The sequence below is a fragment of the Littorina saxatilis genome, linkage group LG6 (assembly GCF_037325665.1).
Source record: "Littorina saxatilis isolate snail1 linkage group LG6, US_GU_Lsax_2.0, whole genome shotgun sequence".
In the NCBI taxonomy this organism is placed as follows: Eukaryota; Metazoa; Mollusca; class Gastropoda; order Littorinimorpha; family Littorinidae; genus Littorina; species Littorina saxatilis.
This window is the reverse complement of record NC_090250.1, coordinates 21055419-21067628: the sequence shown is the minus strand read 5'-3', so window position 1 is coordinate 21067628 and position 12210 is coordinate 21055419.

The following is a 12210-nucleotide window of genomic DNA, read 5'->3' as shown; positions in this document are numbered from 1 at the left end:
TCTTTCAGTCACCTATAGTGGGTAAAACCCTGTGGTTTTGAAACACACACACAACACACACACACACACACACAAACACACACACACACACACACACATTTCTACAAATACACACACACAAAAATTCACAAAAACACGCACACACACACACACACACACACACACACATATATATCTACAAATACACACACACACACACACACATTTACAAACACACGAACTTACACACACACACACACACACACACACACACACACACACACACATACACACACACACACGCACACACACACACACACACTTAAATACTAAAGTAACAATGTTGTCAATAGAACGTACCACAGACGATTTCATCTTATGTGAACAAACACAGCCAGGATTACCTATTACAAAATTTATACTGCTATCAGGTTATAGTCAGAATGAGCAGAGAGTGTGTAAAAATGTGTTTATTGTACCTTTATACATGTACTTTACTTCCTTATCAGCTTACCCAGTCACACACACGCCACACCATATTATGCGTTTCCATTTCCACTTTGCTGAAAACGCGATCAAATACGCTGCGCATTTTTTGCGAACATGGGTTTGCGACACCGTTTTGATAATTATCACCCCGTGCAATATTAATCGTGGTGCTAAGCCTCATTTCAGAGAAATCATTCAACATCAAACGTACGCAACGATGCTGCTAATCTCCACCGAATGATATTGAGTGATATCGTCATATATCAATTTGATCTTCGTTTCATGTCTGTTTGGTCTGTTATATTTATTGTTCTATTCTTCGAGGATATTTTCCGAAAGGTTTTAATAACGCAATGCGAGAGATCATATGCGGCGTGAAATGAAAAATATATTAGAAACGTTTATGGTGATTTTCTATTTGTATTTGTTTAAGTATAGACAGAAAGGATTTGATTGTTCCACACACGAAGCGCACAATGGTTGAATGATTTTCAGGAGAAAATTGATCAGTTCGGGAGATGAATTTAGAAAATGAAATAACTGTTATGTACGCGGTTGGATAAACACATACACACACACACACACACACACACTGTGACACACACACACACACGCACACACACACACACGAACACACCATCACCGCCATCCCCCACCCCTATTCTCCGATCTCCCCCACGCACGTGTCAAGGCTCCCCCGATCTATGCTCAGCGGGCCGTGTTTTTCTCTGTCAATAAAAATCCTCTCTAGCTAAGCGGGGGAGCGCATCAAACCAAGTGGCCAAGTCGTTACCCGTTTCCTTCGTGGTCAGCCATTCGTGACAGGCCGGCACATCAAAGACAACACGGATTAGCGACGGCCTGTGCAGTCAGGCTTACCGCCAGCGTGATGCGAAGCGACTTTCTGGCTTCACAGGCTGTCTCCCCAGCGTCTGCTTCAGCCAGCTTTGCTGGGCAAGGCTGAAACTGAGCAGTGTGTAAAAGCATAAACGTACTTTGGTTTTTGTAAAGTTTTTTTTAGTGGTGTTAGGAACTTTGGGGGTATTATGCTTTTAATGATATCTTTTGTTCGGTAAATACATCTGTTTGAATTATAATTTGTTGGCCTGTCTGTCTGTCCATCTTCATGCCTCTCTTATCATTCTTTTTCCTCTTTAGAGCGAGGGCCAGATGCAAAAAAGCATATCTATGCTTATTCGTGTTACCCTCGAAAAATACAGAATCTCTCTCTCTCTCTCTCTCTCTCTCTCTCTCTCTCTCTCTCTCTCTCTCTCTCTCTCTCTCTCTCTCTCTCTCTCTCTCTCTCTCTCTCTCTCTCTCTATCTCTCTCTGTCTGTCTCTGTCTCTCTCTCTTTTAGCAGGGACAGATTGTAAGACTAGGCGTGAGCCTAAAATCTCCATCCTTGAGTAATAAAGTTCGTTCGTTCGTTCTCTCTCTCTGTCTCCCTCTCTGTCTCTCTCTCTCTCTCTCTCTCTGTCTCTCTCTCTCTCTCTCTCTCTCTCTCTCTCACCGAAATGAATGTTCCGACGCAACAAAGAGTTTTCCACTACTTAAGCGTTCATGTCAGTGGCCTCAGTTCTACAGTGCAAAATCCCCCCCCCCCCCCCCCCCCCAAATCTTCTCATTCTGAAAGGCATTTCTACGCCCTATTCTCTCTGTTTCCCACCGAACACACACAATTACCTATCCCTCACAACAATGTTTGGTAAATCCACCAAGGTCCAAACCAAAAGAGCTTAAAATTAGTCCGACTTTAATGACAGGGTTTGACTCCCGCTAGGGTTCAAATCCCTGCTGAGCAAGTCCGCGGGTGGCAAATGACCTGTGGGTCCGATCATCGTGTGTGTCTTTTGTCGGCGCGTGTCTTTCCCCCCGCCCCGGAGACCCAAACATGTCATTAGGACCTCGATTCGAGCACGGGACATTCGTAACATTAGCGCTGACACAATTCTCTGCGCGATTTAAATCCAATAATTCGTCTGGACTGTAGCAATCACTGAGAGTGGCGAATAATCAATGGCGGTGAGACTATTCGGTATTCGCAGTGCCTTGTCGATTCGGTGTCTGAAGCGACTGTTGGAATTTGTTGAATTTCTCGCTTTAAAGTTTTTAAGTGAAACGGGAGGGGGTTCGAGGGCATGAGAGCTGCGGTTAAGTAGGAGTGGGTGATGGGTATTGGGGTGGGTTTAGATAAGGGGGGATGAGAGGTCGGAAGTGGTTACAGCGATGACAGAGCACGTCGCACGTCATTTGTGAATGAAAGTTGAGACTATTCGGCAATCCAAGTATATCGAAACAATTAATTGTTCGGTAAAAGTGTTTGGTGTCTGTCGAAGTGATTCTTGGAATTTGTTGAATTTCTCGCCTCGAACTTTTAAAGTAAAACCGGGAATGGGTTGGTAGGGGTGGAACTGGGACCTGGGGTGGAGATTGAATAATGGGGTTAGCGGACAGATCGAATGTGTGGGGGTCGGGGGTCGTCAGTAGTGAAGTTGAGACTATTCGGCATTCACAGTAGTCAACTGCATGTCATAGACTCTTTGTTTCAGTGTATACAATCGGAACGACTAGGAAGCAACTGGTTGAGATTCTCGCCTGAAGTAAAAGAATGCAGTGTGTGTGTGTGTGTGTCTGTCTGTCTGTCTGTCTGTGTGTGTGTGTGTGCGTGCGTGCGTGCGTGCGTGCGTGCGTGCGTGGGTGCGTGCGTGCGTGCGTGCGTGCGTGTGTGTGTGTAGGGGGGGGGGGGGCTGAGGGAGAGGATGGTTGGGACATGAGGGGAAGGAATTGTCGGGGGTAGGAGGTGTCTGGGAGGGGACAGGGAATATTGGAAGGACCCTGTGTGACGCCGTCATCTTGGCCCTGCCCCCTCGATTTATACTCGAGACTGAAATGTTGTTTCCTGGTAAAATTAATTAAGTGAATTATTGAAGGACGAAAAGCATGTCAGTTTTTTGCATGTGAAGAAAATTGGTGGTGAAATGTCATAGATTTCACCCCAACTGAAATTCGATTTCTTCGAAAACGTGTACCGAGTGGTTACGTCCCTGGAATGAGAAGGGAAGCATTTTAGGATGAATCAAATTTCTAAGTTTAAATACAAAAAATTGGTTAGACAAATTTGGCCCCATGAATATAAGGTACCCAAGGTCGCTCTTCAGTACTATCGAAGGGTGTTAATTTTTTTGTTCATTGTGGATTTTATACAAGATCAACGAGGCCGAGAATCGTAATATGACGGCGGGGCCAAGATGACGGCGTCACACCGGCGCGTCGGCGGTGAACTGAGTAAGGGAAGGTGAAACATCTCATGTTTCTGTAGGTTTGTTATCCACAACGCTGTTAAATTACTACAAGATAACAAACAACCAAGTAAAATTTCACAAACGTGCATTACATTTTAGACTTTTTAGTTCTATCTTTTTTCTCCATTTGACAAAAGAAAGATTATTTCATAGACATAAAACATAAGATGATTCAGTGGCCATTCACTTGAGCAATGGTGGGGGGGGGGGGGGGTGGTTCATCTGCTCTCAAACAACCAAGGGACATATGACAACAACCACGGAAAACATAAAAACATACGAAGTAAGCACACGCCAAGTACTCCGGACATAATGAGCAGAACAGAACTTCGGTGGCATAACTGCTGGGTGACATTTGAATTTAGTTTTGCCCACACGACTATCCCAGCAGAGCGCCCGCCCATCAAACGTACACCTCCATCCATCACACTTCGTCCCTGTCCTCATCCGTCACAACCCCCGCAGTACAGCTAAATTCCCGACACATTACTGCCTTCCACCACTGTGACTGCATTCCCGACACATTACTCCACCGATCGTCATGTTCCCATTGAAAATTACGACTGTCAAGGGAGGCCACCCCCGCGTGATATTGACGCTAGGCAGACGATCGCTTGGCCGTTACCATTCAGGGTAATGGGCGCCGTAACGACCCACCCCCCAGTACCCCCTACCAGCTCGGCAGACATTCGGACCACAGGGAGGTCACCCAACCGGAACACGATAGCCTGAGTCGTCGCTGGACCGTGTCAGAGTGAAAGGTAGCGTGGCTTGTACCTGCCGTGAAGCGCTTTCATGTCTGTGGGAGAGAGTGGCGGAGACTTTTTCTCCTACCTGTGTTTTCTGGCTTTGCTTTGTGTGTCTGTGTCCGTCTGTCATCTGGCTTTGAGCACTTAATCCCTAACCCCTTCTCTCTACCGTGTGAGGTGGAAAGATTGGTTGCTTTCGTGTCACTCGAGGCACCTGAATCGGTGTGTTAATCGACCTCTTAATTCCGCTCCGCAGACTAGTTTCAAAACAAGACCTGCTGCCCTTCATCTAAACAAGTCTACAAAACATTGGTTGACGAGTGTCAATAATTCAGTAACATTAACTAAATTAGAGAGCCGGAGGGAGATATTGTGTTGTAAAATTGCTAGAACCTCCACCAACAAGTTGCCGGCCAATCTAATGTATTGCAAAAACTTAAGTGTCATTGGTGTACAACGTTACAGAAGATTGCAGCTTCTGATCATGGTCATGACTTGCAAAATATCCAAATGTGCTGCTATCGCGGGGCCCTTTTATGTCTTGTCTATTTGTTTTTTTGTCCCGTCTAAGAAAATGTTTGGGACATGATGTGGTGATTCGCTAAACCCTTTTATGCTGTTATTGTATTTTTAAATCGACGGAAATTTTGCGGCGTCTGCATGGACACAATTTTTACTCCAGTTCTTACTCTCATACTTTAATTGCTAACGTGGCTCCCAAGAAACGCCTAACTAGCACATATGACTCAGTTTCCTTTTACTATTCGTATACTTTGTAGTTCTTTTGACATCGTCTTTAACCTCACATACTTATTTCCCCCAAAATTAATCCGTCAGAGTCACCCGACGGCGACGGATCGCTCCGTGGAATGATTGCTGATAAAAGAAGCACTCCGAACCCCGGAGAGTTTTATAACCCAGTGAAAGAGACTTGCGTGTCTCAACCGAGACGTTGTTGATAGATGACTATGCAGAGCTTGCCCGCGGACACCAAAAACGTTGGTAATACCTATCGCTTCATCAAATTAGCCGATCACTCATTGCCTCTTTGAGGGCCTAAAGTGGCCTGAGCGCCGGAAGAGGGCCGCGGGGCGGGCGACGAAAGCTCGCCTCTCAGACACCGTCATAATTGTCCATCCATTATGCTTCTCATCGTCTGCTGCCCTCCCTGCCTGGGACCAGAGACTGTGGAGAACGCTCCGCTGGGACCACAGCCAAAGATCTTCTCCACAGCCTAGTCCATCATCACCGCCCGCTGTAGATTTCTCCCAGGATTGCCAGCTGTAGACAGTCCATAAACAGACTGACGTCTCACCGGTTCTGGGGGCAAGACTGTGCATAATGGCCTGGTCAAGTCTATCTAAACATCCTCAAAAACATGGCCGGGGACCCCTCGTCAGTCCTCGCCCACTTACACACGCAAACGACGTTCATCTTTACCACGGATTTCCATGGAGACGGTTTCCCGGATAGAAAGACTGAACTAAGAGGGAGGGGAAAAAAATCTCCCGGGGCATGGAAACCGTCTGTGATCAGGAGACGGTCGGAAAGCAAAGCGAGGAGATGTGCGGAGGAGAAGAAATGAGAGGCAAATGAAAGCTTTGATTAATAAGCGGTCCTACTCCCAAAGATGCCTCATTGATCACGTTTGCGCGTGCGCGTGCACGATCCGGAAGTGACGTGTCAACAGGGGAGCGAACCTGAAGTCCGACATCTTGACTGAGGGTTGCTGGGTGATTTCTTTTTCAAGTGCGACAGTGTGCCTCGGTTGTCTGCCCTTACGGCTGTCACAAGCTAGTTTTTATCGAATTACCCCTGCCCCACTGCGCGCTGTGATACTGAAATCAGACGTCTTGCCTAACAACGTAATTCAACGAGCCCGTGTTCAGTGGGTTCTGCATGCGTTCAGTCAAATTGGGTTGCTTCGCCGTTTTTGCTGAAATCTCTATTATCATCACAGAATATTATCAAATTATAGAGCAGCAGTGATGTTTCTGATTCCGCACTCTTGCTGGTGGCCCCTCGACGACCTCTCTAATCGGCCGTTCAAGTAATAGGTCTTTTTTCCCGAACAAATTATTTTTTTCTCCAACCCAGTAGCTTTTCGTTTGACAGAAGTAGGCTATCATATGACGGTTTCTCTTTCATCTTGAAGATGGGGAAGCGAAGACGGAAACGGAAATTCAATTTTGAATTAGTGCCTATCAATGTGAGAGGTGGAGAAGGAACAAGGAGCTGCTGACTTTTTCAAGCAGCGTCTCACAGCTAATCAGAGACATGTAACGACGTTCTGTGAGAAAGTACGTTCCCATGGATTGTCTGCACAGCAGACAGACGAGACGAATAACCGACTTCAAAGCCGGGAGACGCTTGGAGATACTTGGACAATTGGAAAATTATCAGTTTTATTCAGACACAGAACAGGTACAATTTAAAACAGAACGAAGCATATGGGGTTTGGGGAGAGATTGTCGTATACTTTTTGTTTTTTAAACGTCCTATCAAACTTACAAATTTGGTTAAGTAGCTACGACAAGAAACAGCACACTTTATGGTATTAGTGAGAGCTAAAAACGCCTTTGCTGAGAGTGATTTTTAAAGGTATATTATTTTGTGCTGTCGATCAACCATTTTGAACGTGCCAACTACCAGTTTCAATGCGATCCGACCAGACTGTAGCATTTTTTTTAAAGTCGGAAACAGCTGCACTTGACTCGACAGTCAAATTGGAAACAGAGCAGAATTTTTCTCTGACCCTGACGTGAAAACTAATTGCAAAGCGAAGGAGTAGAAAGCAGACAGAGCAGAATGGTGATGAGATGGAGAGAGGGTCGCGGAAGCCGAGACGCGACCGTGCATGTATCACAGGAAGATCCGGGTCCCCCGGTGACGTTTTACACATCAGCTGATGACGTTTACACATGTAATGAAGACAGGGGAGAGAAGACCTCTTCACGTCGCTCAGCAAAATGATTGTGTTTGCTGGCTAAAGGGGGACGGAGCCGCCAGTGAAACTCTTGTCGTTGTTTTTCTCTGGCAGTCCGGACCCTGTGGGACTCTCATTGAGGCACTGGCACCGCTCATGGAAATACAATCAGTCTGCAGGCTAATTGCAGAATGAGAAGTTAAACAGAGAGAGAGAGAGAGAGAGAGAGAGAGAGAGAGAGAGAGAGAGAGAGAGAGAGAGAGAGAGAGAAAGAGATAGAAAGAGAGAGAGAGAGAGAGAGAGAGAGAGAGAGAGAGAGAGAGAGAGAGAGAGAGAGAGAGAGTCAGGATGGTTTAATTGCTCAGGCAATATGCCCATTGCAAGTTGGGCTGGATTTGGGAAAGGGTTTTCAAACACTCAAATATCGAAACCGAAACCGATAGTGCATTTACACAAAGTTGCATGAATACGAGTGTCCGTTCAAACTGACATTACACCATGTCAGACGTGTCGCGCTCTGAACGAGGCTATAAGTGTCCGTTCAATGCCCATTGTCTTTCACAATACAAGAGAGAAAGAGAGAAAGAGAGAGAGGGAGAGAGAGAGGGAGTCAGAGGGAGAGAGAGAGCGAGAGAGAGAGAGAGAGAGAGAGAGAGAGAGATTAACGATTAACGATTAACGAGTTTATTGCATTTAGGCAACATGCCCCTTGCAATGGGGGGAAAAACGTGGCAAAAACAACGTCAAGGACAAACATAAATGTAATACTGGTGGACTATCTAGTCCATCAGAAAAAGTAATTGTGATATTATATAATATGTACATTACAATGACGGCCATAGCCGGTTAAATAGTGTAGTTAAGTTGTCGCCTTTTCTGCTATTGTTCAGGATTTGCAATCAGCTCTTGTCTAAGTTTTAAACAATCAAAAATAAATGATGCCAGCATTTCCTGATTTTCAATATTCATTAAGTTGACAAAATTTCTAGCTCTCAAACAATTATTGAATAGAATGTTTAAAGAAAACTGTTGTCTTATATTTGAATAGGCTTGGCAGGCGAAGATGAAATGAATTTCATCCTCCTCCGCCAGACCACACAAGGGACATAATTCCAATCGTCTATTTACATTGTATCTGTGCCTGTTGCAATATAAGTCGTTTATGCCAACTCTAAATCGGACCAGAACGTCTCTATAACGTCTAATATGCAAACTTGATAAGTAATGTTCATACTGTAAAATAGTTTTGAAGCTTCGATAGGTCACAAATCGTTCACTATCAAATAACTTTGCATGCCAGTCTTGTTGATAGCAATCGAGCAATCGAGAGAGAGTGAAAGAGAGAGAGAGAGAGAGAGAGAGTCAGAGAGCGGGAGAGTCAGAGAGAGGTAGACTGAGAAACAGAAAGAGAGAGAGAGAGAGTCAGAGAGAGAGTCAGAGAGAGAGAGCGAGAGAGAGAGAGAAAGAAAGAGAGGGAGACAGAGAGTCAGAGACTGAGAGGGAGAGAAACAGACAGAGAGTCAGAGAGAGAGAGAGAGAGAGAGAGAGAGAGAGAGAGTCAGAGAGAGAGAGAGCGAGAGAGAGAGAGAGAAAGAGAGGGAGACACACAGAGAGAGTCAGAGAGAGGGAGAGAAACAGACACAGAGAGAGTCAGAGAGAGAGAGAGAGAGAGCGAGAGAGAGAGAGCGAGAGAGAGAGAGAGAGACACAGAGAGAGAGAGTCAGAGAGAAGGAGAGAAACAGACAGAGAGTCAGAGAGAGAGAGAGAGAGAGAGAGAGAGTCAGAGATAGGGAGAGTCAGAGAGAGAGAGAGAGAGAGACAGAGAGACAGAGAGAGAGACCGACAGAGAGAGACAGACAGACAGAGAGACAGACAGAGACAGACAGACAGACAGAGAGAGAGACAGAGAGAGAGAAAGAGAGACAGAGAGAGAGAAAGAGAGACAGAGAGAGAGAAAGAGAGACAGAGAGAGAGAGAGAGCGAAGGACGTTTGCACGGACGGACCGAAAGACAGCACTATACAGAAAGACAGACAGAATGACAGGTAGACAGAGAAAGAGAGAGGAATGCTGAGAGACAGACAGATTTAAGAGACAAAGACTGATGAAAAGAGACGTATTAGTTTGTTTGTTTGTTTTTAGAGATGCAGACAAATAAACACAATGATAGACACACAACATACAGTAAAACTGACACAAGGCTTGTAATTTAAATCTAATGCAGAAACCGATTTGTGTCCACTTCCCGGTCCAAGGAGACAATGAATTCATAGCGATATGTAAGGATACAGGTTGCCATACAATCCATAAGACGTTCGTTACGAAGTCTTCACACACACACACACACACACACACACACACACACACACACACACACACACACACACACACACACACACACACACACACACACACTGACACACACACACGAAAGAACCAAGACGAACGCAACAATTTGCGATCAAACAGGAAGTGATTGACAGGGGCAGGCTCGCACCCGACAGAAACTCTCCTTATTCATTGGTCCGTAAATGTTGAGAGATACGATGGAAAATCTCAGCGTGTTTACAGACACACACGGTGGTGTTCAGGTGAGTGATGAGTCCCCCTCTGTCTTAAAGTGTAACTAAACAGACATTTTGAAGTGTCAGCTTTACTGAATTGCTTTATGTTTTGTCCAAGTATAGACCTGTAGAAGCGATACTGGACGATTTTTCCAACGTTTACTGTGTTTTCTGATTTACTACGATATTTTAAAAGTGTTGAACCCATTTCAGATTTACCTGCTTATCTGTTCTTGATTTGATACTTCCAAAGAACAAGTGGTACTTTGAGTTCCGGTTTTATGTTTTAACCAATCAGAATTTGGTTCCTAAATAAAATCGTCTGCTGCCTGTCCCAGCAGAGTCGGCAACAAGCACTGCTTGCCACATGTGTGATGTTACCAACATAAATAGCCATAAATTGGGCAAGGTAGCAATGTAAATGAATTGGATCTAACTAATGTGCTTGTACTGCATCTCTGGCCTTTGAATTCACTCCAAATGTACTGGCTCAGCGTGAGAGGCAACATCCTGTCGAAGTCGTAAGCACGAGGCTGACTGGTATGGGAGATTATTATTCGAAGAGCATGCTGAAACGGATTGTAAGTACAATATTTTACATGTTCTCGACATTTCTGTTGATCTTTCCTTAACTGTAATTGTTTCCTTGATTTAAAACCCTAGGGCTTGTATTTTCAGTTGTGATACTAAGCACGTATCTTTACCGCAGTATCTGATCACTTCACACTTGAATTTTGGAATGATGAAGTGGAATTATTTCTGGATCTAATTTATTCCTTGTTTCCCCCCTCTCGATTCCTTTTTTCGCCAATTATGTATTGTCGTGTAAGGGGGTAGATGCGTGTACTGGCTGATTTTTTTTGATTTTTTTACTTCGGTCAGATACAGAGGATTGGGAAAAAACCTTGTCAAGGATTTCAGAATTTAATACTAGATCTGTTCGAAGTTTTTACGGGATGGGTCCTGTTACAATACAGACTGAATGTGCGCAAGATGAACTTTTGATTAAACATACACACACAAATGAATCTCTTGATTTTGTTATGCGGCGAATGTCCAGTTTCCACCACCACGTCTGTGGTATGTTTTTATACTGTTTGATTGAATAGACTGACGTGCATTCTCTCGCAAATGTGCGCGCGTGTGTGTTTGTCTGTGCCTCAGACTTATTAATCAAAGATGATGTTGCACATTGCAGATCTATGGGACAGGAGCAAGTGGACAAGACAGCTACATTTGTCTGAGCGAAGCTTCTATCATGTTCGTGTGAGTGCTATTAGACGACTTTTCATTATTCTTGATTTGGAGATCCATGCAGGGTATTAGAAAGTGCAGAATATACACGTTTGAACAAATACGATGTGTGTTTGCTCTGAAAAAATGAAAAAAACGCAACAAACAAACATTGTATTTATTTAAAGTATCACAAATATTTATTACCTGTATCTTCATGTTTTGATAATGATGAAGGGTAAATTACTTTGACGTGTGCTTTTTTTTTTTAACCACACTGATAACGAATGATAGAAACACAGACACACTTAATAACATATCCACAAAAATTGTAACAATAAATGTAAGCTGAACAATGCCTGCAACACATTTCAGACCTCAGAAGGAAGTAATTATGAGATTCAGACAGAGAGAGAAAGCCCAACACGAAACCAGTTGTGACATTTTTTATTTCATTATGTAATATTAAAAACACGACAACAACGTATTTCCTGTACTTAGTTTCGTGCAATTATGGATTGCAAAGTATGTCTAATTGAGTGGCATAAAGAGGCACAGTTGCATGAAAAACCAACTCGGATCTTGACTAGGATCAGGATTTTACATGGACACAACCTAGAATTTAACATCCTGAGGGGAGGGGGGTACTGCGCCTTTCACATCAAGATGTAAAGATCTATTTTAAACAATACTTATTAGAAGGGAACAAAATCAAACAAACTACAACAATCGTTCTGAGGGGAGAGAATTACCTCTTCCGAAGAAATTACCTCCCTTGCTTTTCTTGTCGTGACTTATGTAGAGTAAAGTGAATAGAAAGTGAATCAGTCAGTAACAACAAAAAACACAACATTTCTTAAGATCAATGAGGAGTCTTGAAGTATTTGTCAATGTTAATCTTGTATGCATAACAAACACTATATTACGGATTGATAATTAAAGAAAATCGTCTCTTCTACAGGGTTGAC